Raw genomic sequence first — 14,657 nt, forward strand, 5'->3', positions numbered from 1 at the left:
CAGCACCATTATCAGTAACTACTTCCATGGACGTTTTTGGGTCGATTTGTAACATGGTAAATAGTACTAACTATAAATAATACACTCTTAGCCACTCGGACGCTCTGAGGCCAGTAGACCTCTAGGGAGGTCTAACTAACCTCTTTATACTAACACACACTCTTTTAAACACACTGGGATCTACGATCCTTATAGCCTCTCAGTCACTCAATACTCTAAAAAAACAAATTACACTCTTAAATCACTTTTCCTTGCAACCCGTGGAAGGGGCAAGGTAATACTCACTAAACACTAAGAAGGCCAGTAGACCTTCTTTATACTAGTTAGGATCACAAGCTCGCCTAAATAAACTAAGAATCAAGAACAGATACTACACTTGATCTTAGCCATTAGGCCGAGAAGCGATAACTGAACACTGCAGACATAGTCGGACTGACGCCGTCTTCAACAATGTACTTGTGGTTTGAATTAGAACGTCTAATCATTTTCGTCGTCGTCATCATCAGCAGCATCATCAGCAGCAGCAGCTGAGACCATTAGCGATGTTAGACACTCTGAAAGTAAAGATATTTTCTTTTTTCCAATCTGGGCCGCGCTCAGCAGTAGTGCAAAGCCGAGGCAACCCGTGGTCAGGGCAAGGTAAACCTATGATCCCATGACCTAATGCCAAAAATCAGATTAATATATGAGCCGGACTGTGCCGGCGTACCAGATATTAAACTGATAAGAACAGATACTACACTTGATCTTAGCCATTAGGCCGAGAAGCGATAACTGAACACTGCAGACATAGTCGGACTGACGCCGTCTTCAACAATGTACTTGTGGTTTGAATTAGAACGTCTAATCATTTTCGTCGTCGTCATCATCAGCAGCATCATCAGCAGCAGCAGCTGAGACCATTAGCGATGTTAGACACTCTGAAAGTGAAGATATTTTCTTTTTTCCAATCTGGGCCGCGCTCAGCAGTAGTGCAAAGCCGAGGCAACCCGTGGTCAGGGCAAGGTAAACCTATGATCCCATGACCTAATGCCAAAAATCAGATTAATATATGAGCCGGACTGTGACTGCTTAACAGATATTAAACTGATAAGAACAGATACTACACTTGATCTTAGCCATTAGGCCGAGAAGCGATAACTGAACACTGCAGACATAGTCGGACTGACGCCGTCTTCAACAATGTACTTGTGGTTTGAATTAGAACGTCTAATCATTTTCGTCGTCGTCATCATCAGCAGCATCATCAGCAGCAGCAGCTGAGACCATTAGCGATGTTAGACACTCTGAAAGTGAAGATATTTTCTTTTTTCCAATCTGGGCCGCGCTCAGCAGTAGTGCAAAGCCGAGGCAACCCGTGGTCAGGGCAAGGTAAACCTATGATCCCATGACCTAATGCCAAAAATCAGATTAATATATGAGCCGGACTGTGCCGGCGTACCAGATATTAAACTGATAAGAACAGATACTACACTTGATCTTAGCCATTAGGCCGAGAAGCGATAACTGAACACTGCAGACATAGTCGGACTGACGCCGTCTTCAACAATGTACTTGTGGTTTGAATTAGAACGTCTAATCATTTTCGTCGTCGTCATCATCAGCAGCATCATCAGCAGCAGCAGCTGAGACCATTAGCGATGTTAGACACTCTGAAAGTGAAGATATTTTCTTTTTTCCAATCTGGGCCGCGCTCAGCAGTAGTGCAAAGCCGAGGCAACCCGTGGTCAGGGCAAGGTAAACCTATGATCCCATGACCTAATGCCAAAAATCAGATTAATATATGAGCCGGACTGTGCCGGCGTACCAGATATTAAACTGATAAGAACAGATACTACACTTGATCTTAGCCATTAGGCCGAGAAGCGATAACTGAACACTGCAGACATAGTCGGACTGACGCCGTCTTCAACAATGTACTTGTGGTTTGAATTAGAACGTCTAATCATTTTCGTCGTCGTCATCATCAGCAGCATCATCAGCAGCAGCAACTGAGACCATTAGCGATGTTAGACACTCTGAAAGTGAAGATATTTTCTTTTTTCCAATCTGGGCCGCGCTCAGCAGTAGTGCAAAGCCGAGGCAACCCGTGGTCAGGGCAAGGTAAACCTATGATCCCATGACCTAATGCCCGCAAAAATCAGATTAATATATGAGCCGGACTGTGCCGGCGTACCAGATATTAAACTGATAAGAACAGATACTACACTTGATCTTAGCCATTAGGCCGAGAAGCGATAACTGAACACTGCAGACATAGTCGGACTGACGCCGTCTTCAACAATGTACTTGTGGTTTGAATTAGAACGTCTAATCATTTTCGTCGTCGTCATCATCAGCAGCATCATCAGCAGCAGCAGCTGAGACCATTAGCGATGTTAGACACTCTGAAAGTGAAGATATTTTCTTTTTTCCAATCTGGGCCGCGCTCAGCAGTAGTGCAAAGCCGAGGCAACCCGTGGTCAGGGCAAGGTAAACCTATGATCCCATGACCTAATGCCAAAAATCAGATTAATATATGAGCCGGACTGTGCCGGCGTACCAGATATTAAACTGATAAGAACAGATACTACACTTGATCTTAGCCATTAGGCCGAGAAGCGATAACTGAACACTGCAGACATAGTCGGACTGACGCCGTCTTCAACAATGTACTTGTGGTTTGAATTAGAACGTCTAATCATTTTCGTCGTCGTCATCATCAGCAGCATCATCAGCAGCAGCAGCTGAGACCATTAGCGATGTTAGACACTCTGAAAGTGAAGATATTTTCTTTTTTCCAATCTGGGCCGCGCTCAGCAGTAGTGCAAAGCCGAGGCAACCCGTGGTCAGGGCAAGGTAAACCTATGATCCCATGACCTAATGCCAAAAATCAGATTAATATATGAGCCGGACTGTGCCGGCGTACCAGATATTAAACTGATAAGAACAGATACTTTTTTTTTTATTTTTTTTTTTTTGTTATGTTGTTGAGAGAATTTATCTGGGATCAAGTTTAGTTTATATTTTAAAGTTATATGTTAAACTTTAACGTTTCCATAGTTTTTAGACTAATTGCGTTGTTGATTGAGAAAATTTTATGGAAACCTTCGATGTCGTTTTCTCTTCTGAACTTGTTGTAGTGTGTTTTCCATATATATTTTATTTCCTTTTTGATTTTCTCTATTATTTTTTCGGATGTTATACTTTTATTTTCTTTTATAGTTTCATTTCTCTCTAGCTCTCCATAATTCCGTGGTAATTATATTGGTTGTTGTCGTAATGATTTTTGCGACATAACTATTTTTTGGTTGTTCTTCTGAGTTTATTTGGAATATAGCGTGAACAATGTTAAATTTTTTATTTGGAATTAGTTTCTTGTAGATGGTTTTAAAAGCATTCCATACACTTCTTGCTGTTGTGCACGATATAAACGGGTGCAAAGTTGTTTCTGTTTTATCGCATTTCCGACATTTGTCTGTTCCTCTTCCTCGGTTTTTGCGCCACCTTTTGGTTTTTTGAAGAGTTGGCAGACTATCTGTATATATTCTCCATAGCGTGTTTTTTGATGGTCCTTGGGCAAAAGAGTTGAAGTTTCTTTGCCATATTTTGGGCCACGGCAGAGATCTTTGCAGGTGTGCTTCCCATGTGCTTTCAATTTTTTTTATGTTTTCATTTTCGTTTGGGTTTGATATATGCCAATATATATTTTTTGATTTTTTAGGAGTGATTTCAAATATTTTCTTCTCTTTTTTTAGTGTTTCAATGACATCCTTGTAATAGTATGGTAATTCTTTTAGTGATTTTGGTGTTAGATTTTTTATTAGGAAGGTCCATTCTGGGTGTGTAGATTTAGCAAAGTTTGTGAGCGGATACGATAGTATGTAGCTTTGAATGTAAATAAGAGGATGAGGGTTCTCAACTACTTTTAGGTTAAAAATGTGTTTTATTCGTAAGGCGAGACTCTGCTTTTGTGCATTAAGAATTCCTAGTCCCCCTTTGTCAGTTGGGAGGTTCAGGATGTCTCTTTTGATAGGCTCTGCAAAATCACTCTGCCAGAGATACTTGGATATTTCCTTTTTTATTGATTTAAAGGTTGTGTCATCTATTGGAAATAGATTGGCTACAAACCATATTTTTGATAGTGCTAAGGTGTTTAGAAATATCGCTTTACACCTGAGAGACACGTTTCTGTATTTAAAGAATTTTGTTTTTTTTGAAAAGTTTTGGAGAGCCCTAGACCAATTTACTCTGGCAGTGTATGCCAAGTCATTGCTGAAAAGGACACCTAAAATCTTGATACCATTTGCATTGGACCAGTTTAATTTGACGAATTTCGAATTTATATGTCTTGCGGTGTTTTCATATTCAAGATAGTTAAAACCTCCTAATGCAAAAGCCTTAGTTTTGGATCTATTGATGTTGGACCCTGAGACTTCCTCAAATCTATCAAGTGTAGTAAATGTGTCGTTTATTGCTCTTGGGTTTGTCATGAATATGGTAGTATCATCTGCATATTGCATGACCTTGAGGTTGGATTTCGTTCCTGGTAGCGTGATTCCGTCGATGTTTTTGTTTAATCTTATTTCAGTTGCTAAGGATTCCACTGCTAGACAGTATATCATTAGCGATATTGGGTCACCCTGGCGGACACCTCTTTCAATTTTAAGTGGTTCACTCATGTAACCGTTATTTAGAATGATAGATTGATTATTTTTAAATGTTTGCTTTATGGCATTGACAAAATTGTTTCCCATATTGTATCTTTCAAGGGCTTTAAGAATAAAGTTTCTGTCAATTTTGTCAAAGGCTTTCTCTTGGTCTATTGTCAATAGAAAGCTTTTCAGGTTTTTTTCGTTGGTATAATGTATTAGATCTCTGATGAGAAATAGGTTTGAGAAAATATTTCTACCAGGGACCGTACATGTTTGCGACGTGCCTATTAAAATGCTTAAAGATTTTGATAGTCTAATGGCTAGTGCTTTGGTGATAATTTTATAATCAGCACAGAGTAATGAGATTGGTCTCCAGTTTTTCAGCTCTTTTAAGTCACCTTCCTTAGGGAGGAGGCTTATTAGGGCAGTCCTTTGAGACCATGACATTTCGTTCTCTGTGCTAAAAATATTTTCGTTTGCAAGTGCAGTAAGTTCTTCTCCATAAATGTTCCAGCATATTTGATAAAATTCAGCAGGGAGTCCATCAATTCCAGGGGTTTTCCCTTTGTTGAGAGACTGTGCTGCATTTTGGAGTTCTACACTGGTGAATTTTTCATTTAAGTGGGCATTTTGTTCCTTTGTTAGTCTTACGTCGATGTTTTCTAAGAATTTTGCTTGCTTTTCAGCTTCGATGTTTGGATCTTTATAAAGACTTTGATAAAAGGACCTTATTGTTTTTAGGATGTTAGTTGTGTCTTCATAAGTTGTTTCTCCATCGTTTATTTCTTTGATAGTTTTTTTGTTATAATTGTTTTTTTCTATTTGTAAGAGTGTTTTGGAGGGTTTTTCGCCCTCTTCAACAATTATTTGCTTTGTTCTTACAAAAACCCCGGTGTTCTGGAGTCCTTTTAGTTCTGATTGGAGTTCTTTTACTTTATTTTGATTGGGTAGTTGATTTTGTGTTTCATTTTGAATTTGTTGTTCAATTTGTTTTCTTTTTTCTCTGATAGATTTTTGTTTGCGTGATGCTGTTTTTATTGCTATGGTTTTGATTCGATGTTTAATTATTTCCCACCATTGGTTATTGTTTTGGTACTTTAATTTCTTCTTTTTTTGTTTATCGAAATCTTTTCCAAGGGCATCGATAAAGCCGTTGTCGTTTAGTAGGTCGATATTCAGGTGCCAATAACCGGGTCCTCTTTTGTTTTCGGTGTTTCTTATGAAGTGACATACATAAGCCTTATGGTCACTCAATGTAGGATCAACTATTTTACATTTTACATGCAGCACTTTGCTTAGGTTAGCGTATATTCTGTCTATTCTGCTCTTGTATGATCCATCTTGTTTTTCAAAGGTAAATTCCATTTTATTTGGATGAACTTTTCGATATGTGTCAGATAGTTGATATTTTTCATTAAGGATGTTTAGATTAGTTTTACCAAGTGTGTTGTTTGGGTTTAGGTGGTCTCCACCTTTTCTATCAATGTGAGGATTTTCAACCATGTTAAAATCGCCTGCTAATATTAGGATATCCGCTGGATTTACATGTTTATCTAGTGAGCCATAGAAGTACACTTTCCTTTGTGGGTCGTTAGGGCCATAAACATTGATAATTCTAGTTGTAACATTATCAATTGTTACGGTGGTTGCGAGGGTTCTTCCATGTTTATCTTGTGAGGTGTCTTTAAGATCATGTTTATTTCTAAGTAGTATAGCAACGCCTCGCTGTCTATTGTTTCCATTATTCCAAAGTGACGTGCCCCCGGTAATTTTCTCCCATTCTTGCGCCCATCTAACAAATTTTTCATCATCACAGTGCGTTTCCTGTATGCAACATATATCGGATTCTATTGAATTTAGGAAATTCATGAGGTTATGTCTTTTCTTATCGTCATTTAGTCCATTGACATTTAGGGTTGCAATTTTAAAATCCATTTTAACTATAATGAGGGTATGTTTGGGTATATTTCTAATTTCTTCTAAAGTTTTGTTTATTTTGTTTTGTTATTAAATTTTTTATTTTTATTTGAGTTATCTGAATTTTTTATTTTTTGTTTTGTTTTACTTAATTTTTTATTTTTGTTTAACTTTATTAAATTTTATATTTTTATTTATTTTTTTAGTTTTATATTTTTATTGGGTTTTCAGAGCATCGTCTGGACTTTGCCCATCGGTGTTTTCTTTTAATATCTTTATATTGGATCTCTTATGATCTAAAATTTTGGTTGTTTCTGGATCATTTTTTCTTTTTTTTTCATTCTTTTTTTGTTCATGGAGATCTATACTTGCGTCTTCCCCATCGGCATTTCCTGTTCTATATTGAGGGTCTTCATCCATTTGATTATGGTTGGTTATTTTGTTAATTTCGTTTTGTGGTATTGTAAATACATTTTTTATTTCTTTTTCTTCGTGTTTTTTCTCATTTTTTCCTTTTTTACTATTATCATCATCTAGTAGAGAAACTTTACTAGATGCTTCTATTGAAGTATTTATTGTTTTTTTTTCATTAGTTTTATTTGTGGCTACCGCTGTGTCTTTCGTAGTGCAGATATTTACTTGTGGTTGGATATTTTTTTCTAGACTATTGTGAATTACCCTTACATAATGGCCTTCAATGTTTATTGTATTGGGTATTTTTTGTGGAATATTTTCCATTACGGCAGTAAGTATTCCGGAATAATATTTGGTTCCTTTTTTGGGGGTAAAACGGTATATTGTCCTAGATGTTATATGTTTACCGTGTCCCATTGACTGTAATGTTTCTCCGATCTGAAAGTTCTCGTACTCCAGTGGTAGGCCTAATATAGACACTGTTACACGATTGCTAGTTTGTCTGGTTGGGGTTGATCTAAAGAACTGGTGGTATATTCCTTTGATACTAAGCCCCTTTTCAAGTAGAATATTTCCAACCTTTTGGTCTTTAATAGTTACTTCTAATACTGTGTTCTTTCTAATAAGCTGAGCTCCTGCAATTCCTTCATCAAGGTCTGCATCTTCCAGAGCCATAAGTATTTCATTAATGGTGTAATTCGATGAAAGTTTGCACAAAAGCGTTTTCTTTAGTTGTCTTAAAGTACTAGTAGGCTGATGCGCTTTCAATTTTTGTGCGTATGAGGGCCTTGGATGAACGCGTTGCTCTTCACAAATATCCTCACACATTTCATTACTCTTTATTTCCTCAATATAATCAGATATATTGTGATCATCACTAAAAGAAGCTTCCATAGTGACTATTGTATTATACACACAAGAAACTCAATACGCTCTAAGTCAGTCAATACGCCCCTCGCACCCTCAAAATAACTCTCAAAATATCACTATACCCTCAATACTCTCAAATCACTCTATAAAGTCGCTGTCTCGTTAAAAGACTAATAAATCGCAAGGGTACCCCTCTTGATCTTAGCCATTAGGCCGAGAAGCGATAACTGAACACTGCAGACATAGTCGGACTGACGCCGTCTTCAACAATGTACTTGTGGTTTGAATTAGAACGTCTAATCATTTTCGTCGTCGTCATCATCAGCAGCATCATCAGCAGCAGCAGCTGAGACCATTAGCGATGTTAGACACTCTGAAAGTGAAGATATTTTCTTTTTTCCAATCTGGGCCGCGCTCAGCAGTAGTGCAAAGCCGAGGCAACCCGTGGTCAGGGCAAGGTAAACCTATGATCCCATGACCTAATGCCAAAAATCAGATTAATATATGAGCCGGACTGTGCCGGCGTACCAGATATTAAACTGATAAGAACAGATACTACACTTGATCTTAGCCATTAGGCCGAGAAGCGATAACTGAACACTGCAGACATAGTCGGACTGACGCCGTCTTCAACAATGTACTTGTGGTTTGAATTAGAACGTCTAATCATTTTCGTCGTCGTCATCATCAGCAGCATCATCAGCAGCAGCAGCTGAGACCATTAGAGATCTTAGGAGCGAGGAAAATGGAGATATTTTCTTTTTTCCAATCTGGGCCGCGCTCAGCAGTAGTGCAAAGCCGAGGCAACCCGTGGTCAGGGCAAGGTAAACCTATGATCCCATGACCTAATGCCAAAAATCAGATTAATATATGAGCCGGACTGTGCCGGCGTACCAGATATTAAACTGATAAGAACAGATACTACACTTGATCTTAGCCATTAGGCCGAGAAGCGATAACTGAACACTGCAGACATAGTCGGACTGACGCCGTCTTCAACAATGTACTTGTGGTTTGAATTAGAACGTCTAATCATTTTCGTCGTCGTCATCATCAGCAGCATCATCAGCAGCAGCAGCTGAGACCATTAGCGATGTTAGACACTCTGAAAGTGAAGATATTTTCTTTTTTCCAATCTGGGCCGCGCTCAGCAGTAGTGCAAAGCCGAGGCAACCCGTGGTCAGGGCAAGGTAAACCTATGATCCCATGACCTAATGCCAAAAATCAGATTAATATATGAGCCGGACTGTGCCGGCGTACCAGATATTAAACTGATAAGAACAGATACTACACTTGATCTTAGCCATTAGGCCGAGAAGCAAAAAAATTAAAAACAATACATAGTCGGACTGACGCCGTCTTCAACAATGTACTTGTGGTTTGAATTAGAACGTCTAATCATTTTCGTCGTCGTCATCATCAGCAGCATCATCAGCAGCAGCAGCTGAGACCATTAGCGATGTTAGACACTCTGAAAGTGAAGATATTTTCTTTTTTCCAATCTGGGCCGCGCTCAGCAGTAGTGCAAAGCCGAGGCAACCCGTGGTCAGGGCAAGGTAAACCTATGATCCCATGACCTAATGCCAAAAATCAGATTAATATATGAGCCGGACTGTGCCGGCGTACCAGATATTAAACTGATAAGAACAGATACTACACTTGATCTTAGCCATTAGGCCGAGAAGCGATAACTGAACACTGCAGACATAGTCGGACTGACGCCGTCTTCAACAATGTACTTGTGGTTTGAATTAGAACGTCTAATCATTTTCGTCGTCGTCATCATCAGCAGCATCATCAGCAGCAGCAGCTGAGACCATTAGCGATGTTAGACACTCTGAAAGTGAAGATATTTTCTTTTTTCCAATCTGGGCCGCGCTCAGCAGTAGTGCAAAGCCGAGGCAACCCGTGGTCAGGGCAAGGTAAACCTATGATCCCATGACCTAATGCCCTAAATCAGATTAATATATGAGCCGGACTGTGCCGGCGTACCAGATATTAAACTGATAAGAACAGATACTACACTTGATCTTAGCCATTAGGCCGAGAAGCGATAACTGAACACTGCAGACATAGTCGGACTGACGCCGTCTTCAACAATGTACTTGTGGTTTGAATTAGAACGTCTAATCATTTTCGTCGTCGTCATCATCAGCAGCATCATCAGCAGCAGCAGCTGAGACCATTAGCGATGTTAGACACTCTGAAAGTGAAGATATTTTCTTTTTTCCAATCTGGGCCGCGCTCAGCAGTAGTGCAAAGCCGAGGCAACCCGTGGTCAGGGCAAGGTAAACCTATGATCCCATGACCTAATGCCAAAAATCAGATTAATATATGAGCCGGACTGGCGCCGGCGTATCAGATATTAAGCTGATAAGAACAGATACTACACTTTGATCTTAGCCAAAAGGCCGAGAAGCGATAACTGAACGCTGCAGACCTAGTCGGACTGACGCCGTCTTCAAAAAGGTACGTGTGGTTTGAATTAGAACGTCTAATCATTTTCGTCGTCGTCATCATCAGCAGCATCATCAGCAGCAGCAGCTGAGACCATTAGCGATGTTAGACACTCTGAAAGTGAAGATATTTTCTTTTTTCCAATCTGGGCCGCGCTCAGCAGTAGTGCAAAGCCGAGGCAACCCGTGGTCAGGGCAAGGTAAACCTATGATCCCATGACCTAATGCCAAAAATCAGATTAATATATGAGCCGGACTGTGCCGGCGTACCAGATATTAAACTGATAAGAACAGATACTACACTTGATCTTAGCCATTAGGCCGAGAAGCGATAACTGAACACTGCAGACATAGTCGGACTGACGCCGTCTTCAACAATGTACTTGTGGTTTGAATTAGAACGTCTAATCATTTTCGTCGTCGTCATCATCAGCAGCATCATCAGCAGCAGCAGCTGAGACCATTAGCGATGTTAGACACTCTGAAAGTGAAGATATTTTCTTTTTTCCAATCTGGGCCGCGCTCAGCAGTAGTGCAAAGCCGAGGCAACCCGTGGTCAGGGCAAGGTAAACCTATGATCCCATGACCTAATGCCAAAAATCAGATTAATATATGAGCCGGACTGTGCCGGCGTACCAGATATTAAACTGATAAGAACAGATACTTTTTTTTTTTTTTTTTTTTTTTTTTAATTATTTGTACGTTTTTTGATTTTTTATAAGGTAGGGGTCATTGACTTTTTAGTGTTAATTTGTATTTTCATAGTGACTTTTGGATATAGTTTTTGCTCTCTTTGCGTTTAGAGACTAAAGACTAGATTTTCTTTGTTGTATGCGCTTATTGCGTTTTTTATTGAAAATATCTTGTGGAAATCTTCAGTTTTGTTTTCTTCTTTTGCTTTGTTATATTTGATTGTCCAAATGTATTTTATTTCTCTTTTGATGTTCTCTATTATAATTTTTGAGTGAATTATTTTGTTTTCTTTAACGTGTTTGTTTCTCGCTCTCCATAGTTCGGATGTTATTATATGTGTGAGCGTGGTTGTTATTTTTGCTATTTCGTCTTTTTTATTTAGGTTTTCAATGTTTAGCGAGAATAATGTATGGACAATATTGAAAGGCTTTTCTGGTATCAGCTTTGTATATATTTCCTTGTAAGCGAGCCATACGCTTCTTGCTTTTCTGCATTGTATAAAAGGATGTAAAGTGTCTTCTGGTTTGTTGCATGATTTGCATGAAATCTGACCACGTCCACGGTTTCTTTTCCATTTTTTAACTTTTTCAGCTGTAGGTAAGCTGTCTTGCAGCAGTCGCCAGATTGTGTTTTGGCTAGGGCCTTGGGCAAACGAGTTAAAACACCTTTTCCATATATCATTCCAAGGTAATGGTCTTTGAAGTTTTATTTCCCAATTTTTTTGTAGTCTGGTTATATATGTATTGTTATTATTTTCTCTTAGATATTGGTATATATTCTTAGTTGTTTTATGTTTTATAAGTAGTAAATTTTCGTTTTGTTTTATTACAGTAATAATATCACTTAGGTAGAAAGGTGGGTTAATAATAGTTTTCGGAAAGTTATTTTTAGTTAAAAATTTCCACGGAGTATATTTCTCGGAGGCAATTTTTGTTACATGGATTGCTATTAAGTATTGTAGTATAAAGGTGGCTTGGTGGGGTTTTCCTACTTCTTTAAGGTTAAAGAGATGTTTTATTCTTAAAGAAAGACATTGATTTGTTGGTTCTAAGATACCAAGACCGCCTTTGTTGGTCGGAAGATTTAAGATTTCTCGTTTGACAGGTTCGGCATAGTCACTCTGCCACAGATAGGTTGATATTCTTTTCTGGATTTTTTTATTAATTATTTTGTTTATTGGGAAAATGTTTGCCACGAACCACACTTTTGCCAATGCCAGAGTGTTTATTAAGGTTCCTTTACATTTAAGTGAGATATTTCTATATTTTAGTGTTTTTATTTTATTTTCTAATTTACATAAGGCATTTTGCCAGTTATAATTGGCTGTATAGCCTAGGTCTGTAAAGAAAGTTACACCTAGAATTTTTAGGCCTGTGCTGTTTGTCCACGATATTTTGTAGTTTTGGTAATACCCTTGTTGGACATTTTTTTCATATGCTAGATAGTTATAGCCACCTAAAGCTAGAGCTTTAGTTTTTTCTTTGTTTATGTTGGAGCCTGTAGCTTTTTCAAATTCGCTGAGTATTTTAAAAAGTGCGTCTATCGAGGTATGGTTTTGGACGAAGATGGTTGTATCGTCCGCATATTGCATGACCTTCAACTTGTTTTTACTACCAGGTATTGATATACCCTCGATACTTGTGTTTTTGTTTATTTCCAAAGCGAGTGTTTCAACAGCAAGGCAGTATAGCATAAGTGAGAATGGGTCACCTTGCCTTACTCCCCTGCTAACGTTGAAAGGAGCACTCATAAAACCATTATTTAGAATGATGGATTGGGTGTTTTCCATTGTTGTTTGTATTGCTCGAATAAATTTCTTTCCCAGGTTGTATTTTTGTAGCACTTTAAGTAAGAAATCTCTATCTATCTTATCAAAGGCTTTTTCTTGGTCAATTGATAGTAGAATAGCTTCTAGATTTTTGGAGTTAGTATAGTGTATTAGGTCTCTGGCAAGAAATATATTGGAGAATATATTTCTGCCAGGTACGGAGCATGTTTGTGTTGGTGTCAAGATTTTGTCTAGGACTTTAGCTAGTCTCATTGCCATGGCTTTGGATATTATTTTAAGGTCGGAGCAAAGAAGGGAAATAGGACGCCAGTTTTGCATGAGGTTCTTATCTCCTTCTTTTGGTATTAGACTGATTAGTGCGGTTCTTTGAGTCCAAGATAGTTGACCGCTCTCATTAAAGAGATTATTATTTGCGAGGTTGGTTAGCTCTATACCATATATATGCCAGTACTTTTGGTAAAACTCAATAGGTATACCATCTATGCCTGGAGTTTTTCCTTTTGGTAGTGACATAGCTGCTTCATATAATTCTTCACTACTAAGATCATTATTCAGGTTTTGGTGTTCTTCGTCAGTTAATTTATTTTTTATGTTGTTTAAAAGATCCTGTTGTATTTCTGTATTTAGATCGATTTTGGTGTAGAGGTTTTGAAAGTATTTTCGGATTGTTTTCATAATGCTGTCTGTTTTATTGTGGGTTACGATACCATCGTTTATAGCTTCTATAGTTTTTTTTTTTTTTCGAGATTTTTCTAGGTTAAAAAGGAATTTTGAAGGTTTTTCTCCTATTTCAACTAGAGTTTGTTTTGTCCTTACAAAAACTCCAAGGTCATTTTTTTGCATTTTTAGTTCATTTTTTAGGTTTTTGACATTTTCCTTATTACAAGGATTATTTTCTTTTTCTAAGGATATTTTCTGTTCTAGCTCCTTTAAATAAGATTTTTTTTGGTGTCTAATTTCAGTCGATCGTTCAATGGCACAGTTTTTGATTTCGAGTTTATTTAAGTCCCACCATTGGTTGGGGGTTTCGAATTGAGATATAGAGTTTTTACTATATGCAAATTTTTCAGTTATATTTTTTTCAAATGTTGCGTCGTTTAGTAAGGATACATTTAGATGCCAATAGCCTGGCCCTCTTTTGTTGGAGTAAAAGTTTTTGGTCTTATATTTGCAATAAAGGGCTTTATGGTCACTTAAATTTTGATCCATTATTTTACATATACTAAGATTTGCCTGGCTAGTTGCTGCATATATTCGGTCGATTCTGCTGCGGTATGATTTATCGGACTTTTCAAAGGTAAAGCTTTTTTTTTGTGGATTTAGTTTTCGATATATATCTGTTAAATCTAGGTTGTGGCATATTATTTTAAGTTGTTTTTTTCCTAGAGTATTGTTTTTATTCATTTGGTCACCTCCTTCTCTGTCGAGTATTGGGTCTTCTACCATATTAAAGTCTCCTAGTAAAAGTATATCGTCGCATGGTTTAACATGTTTTTCGAGTGTTTCAAAGAAATTTTCTTTTTCCATTGGGTTGTTTGGTCCGTAAAGATTGATTATTCTTATGATACTGTTTTCAATAGTGATATTTGCTGCTAGTACTCTTCCGTTTTTGTTGTATGTTATTTGGTCTATTTGCACTTTGTCTTTGGTGAGGATTGCGACTCCTCTCTCTTTGTTATTTCCATTGTTCCAGATGGAAAAACCTTGTGTTTTTTTATTCCACTCATCTCTCCATTGAGTTTCCTTTTCGTTACTGCAATGTGTCTCTTGTATGCATACAATGTCACAATTTGTATTTTTTAGGTACATCATTATTTTGTGTCTTTTAGTATCATCATTTAGGCCGTTCACATTTAAGGTTAATATTTTGAGAGCCATTCTTAT

At 37.8% G+C, this 14,657-nt stretch overlaps 12 non-coding genes and 4 pseudogenes across 12 annotated transcripts; all 16 read right to left on the reverse strand.

Moving 5' to 3' along the window:
- Nucleotides 1-246: 246 nt before the first annotated feature.
- LOC136077494 (U2 spliceosomal RNA) lies at nt 247-406 on the reverse strand (annotated as a pseudogene).
- A 174-nt stretch (nt 407-580) lies between these two features.
- LOC136077179 (U2 spliceosomal RNA) lies at nt 581-772 on the reverse strand. The gene has a single exon (XR_010636899.1). It is a non-coding gene; the product is annotated as a U2 spliceosomal RNA (small nuclear RNA).
- A 174-nt stretch (nt 773-946) lies between these two features.
- On the reverse strand, nt 947-1,138 carry LOC136077242 (U2 spliceosomal RNA). Its single transcript, XR_010636963.1, has one exon. It is a non-coding gene; the product is annotated as a U2 spliceosomal RNA (small nuclear RNA).
- A 174-nt stretch (nt 1,139-1,312) lies between these two features.
- On the reverse strand, nt 1,313-1,504 carry LOC136077180 (U2 spliceosomal RNA). The gene has a single exon (XR_010636900.1). It is a non-coding gene; the product is annotated as a U2 spliceosomal RNA (small nuclear RNA).
- A 174-nt stretch (nt 1,505-1,678) lies between these two features.
- On the reverse strand, nt 1,679-1,870 carry LOC136077181 (U2 spliceosomal RNA). Its single transcript, XR_010636901.1, has one exon. It is a non-coding gene; the product is annotated as a U2 spliceosomal RNA (small nuclear RNA).
- Nucleotides 1,871-2,044: 174 nt separating this feature from the next.
- Nucleotides 2,045-2,239, reverse strand: LOC136077240 (U2 spliceosomal RNA). Its single transcript, XR_010636961.1, has one exon. It is a non-coding gene; the product is annotated as a U2 spliceosomal RNA (small nuclear RNA).
- Nucleotides 2,240-2,413: 174 nt separating this feature from the next.
- LOC136077182 (U2 spliceosomal RNA) lies at nt 2,414-2,605 on the reverse strand. The gene has a single exon (XR_010636902.1). It is a non-coding gene; the product is annotated as a U2 spliceosomal RNA (small nuclear RNA).
- A 174-nt stretch (nt 2,606-2,779) lies between these two features.
- LOC136077287 (U2 spliceosomal RNA) lies at nt 2,780-2,983 on the reverse strand (annotated as a pseudogene).
- Nucleotides 2,984-8,234: 5,251 nt separating this feature from the next.
- LOC124812964 (U2 spliceosomal RNA) lies at nt 8,235-8,426 on the reverse strand (annotated as a pseudogene).
- Nucleotides 8,427-8,600: 174 nt separating this feature from the next.
- On the reverse strand, nt 8,601-8,792 carry LOC136077183 (U2 spliceosomal RNA). Its single transcript, XR_010636903.1, has one exon. It is a non-coding gene; the product is annotated as a U2 spliceosomal RNA (small nuclear RNA).
- A 174-nt stretch (nt 8,793-8,966) lies between these two features.
- Nucleotides 8,967-9,158, reverse strand: LOC136077228 (U2 spliceosomal RNA). Its single transcript, XR_010636948.1, has one exon. It is a non-coding gene; the product is annotated as a U2 spliceosomal RNA (small nuclear RNA).
- Nucleotides 9,159-9,332: 174 nt separating this feature from the next.
- Nucleotides 9,333-9,524, reverse strand: LOC136077184 (U2 spliceosomal RNA). Its single transcript, XR_010636904.1, has one exon. It is a non-coding gene; the product is annotated as a U2 spliceosomal RNA (small nuclear RNA).
- A 174-nt stretch (nt 9,525-9,698) lies between these two features.
- On the reverse strand, nt 9,699-9,890 carry LOC136077235 (U2 spliceosomal RNA). The gene has a single exon (XR_010636955.1). It is a non-coding gene; the product is annotated as a U2 spliceosomal RNA (small nuclear RNA).
- Nucleotides 9,891-10,064: 174 nt separating this feature from the next.
- LOC136077580 (U2 spliceosomal RNA) lies at nt 10,065-10,258 on the reverse strand. Its single transcript, XR_010637103.1, has one exon. It is a non-coding gene; the product is annotated as a U2 spliceosomal RNA (small nuclear RNA).
- Nucleotides 10,259-10,432: 174 nt separating this feature from the next.
- On the reverse strand, nt 10,433-10,624 carry LOC136077185 (U2 spliceosomal RNA). Its single transcript, XR_010636905.1, has one exon. It is a non-coding gene; the product is annotated as a U2 spliceosomal RNA (small nuclear RNA).
- Nucleotides 10,625-10,798: 174 nt separating this feature from the next.
- On the reverse strand, nt 10,799-11,017 carry LOC136077297 (U2 spliceosomal RNA; annotated as a pseudogene).
- Between the last annotated feature and the right edge of the window lie 3,640 nt (nt 11,018-14,657).

The sequence above is a fragment of the Hydra vulgaris genome, chromosome 02 (genome assembly GCF_038396675.1).
Source record: "Hydra vulgaris chromosome 02, alternate assembly HydraT2T_AEP".
Taxonomy (NCBI): Eukaryota; Metazoa; Cnidaria; class Hydrozoa; order Anthoathecata; family Hydridae; genus Hydra; species Hydra vulgaris.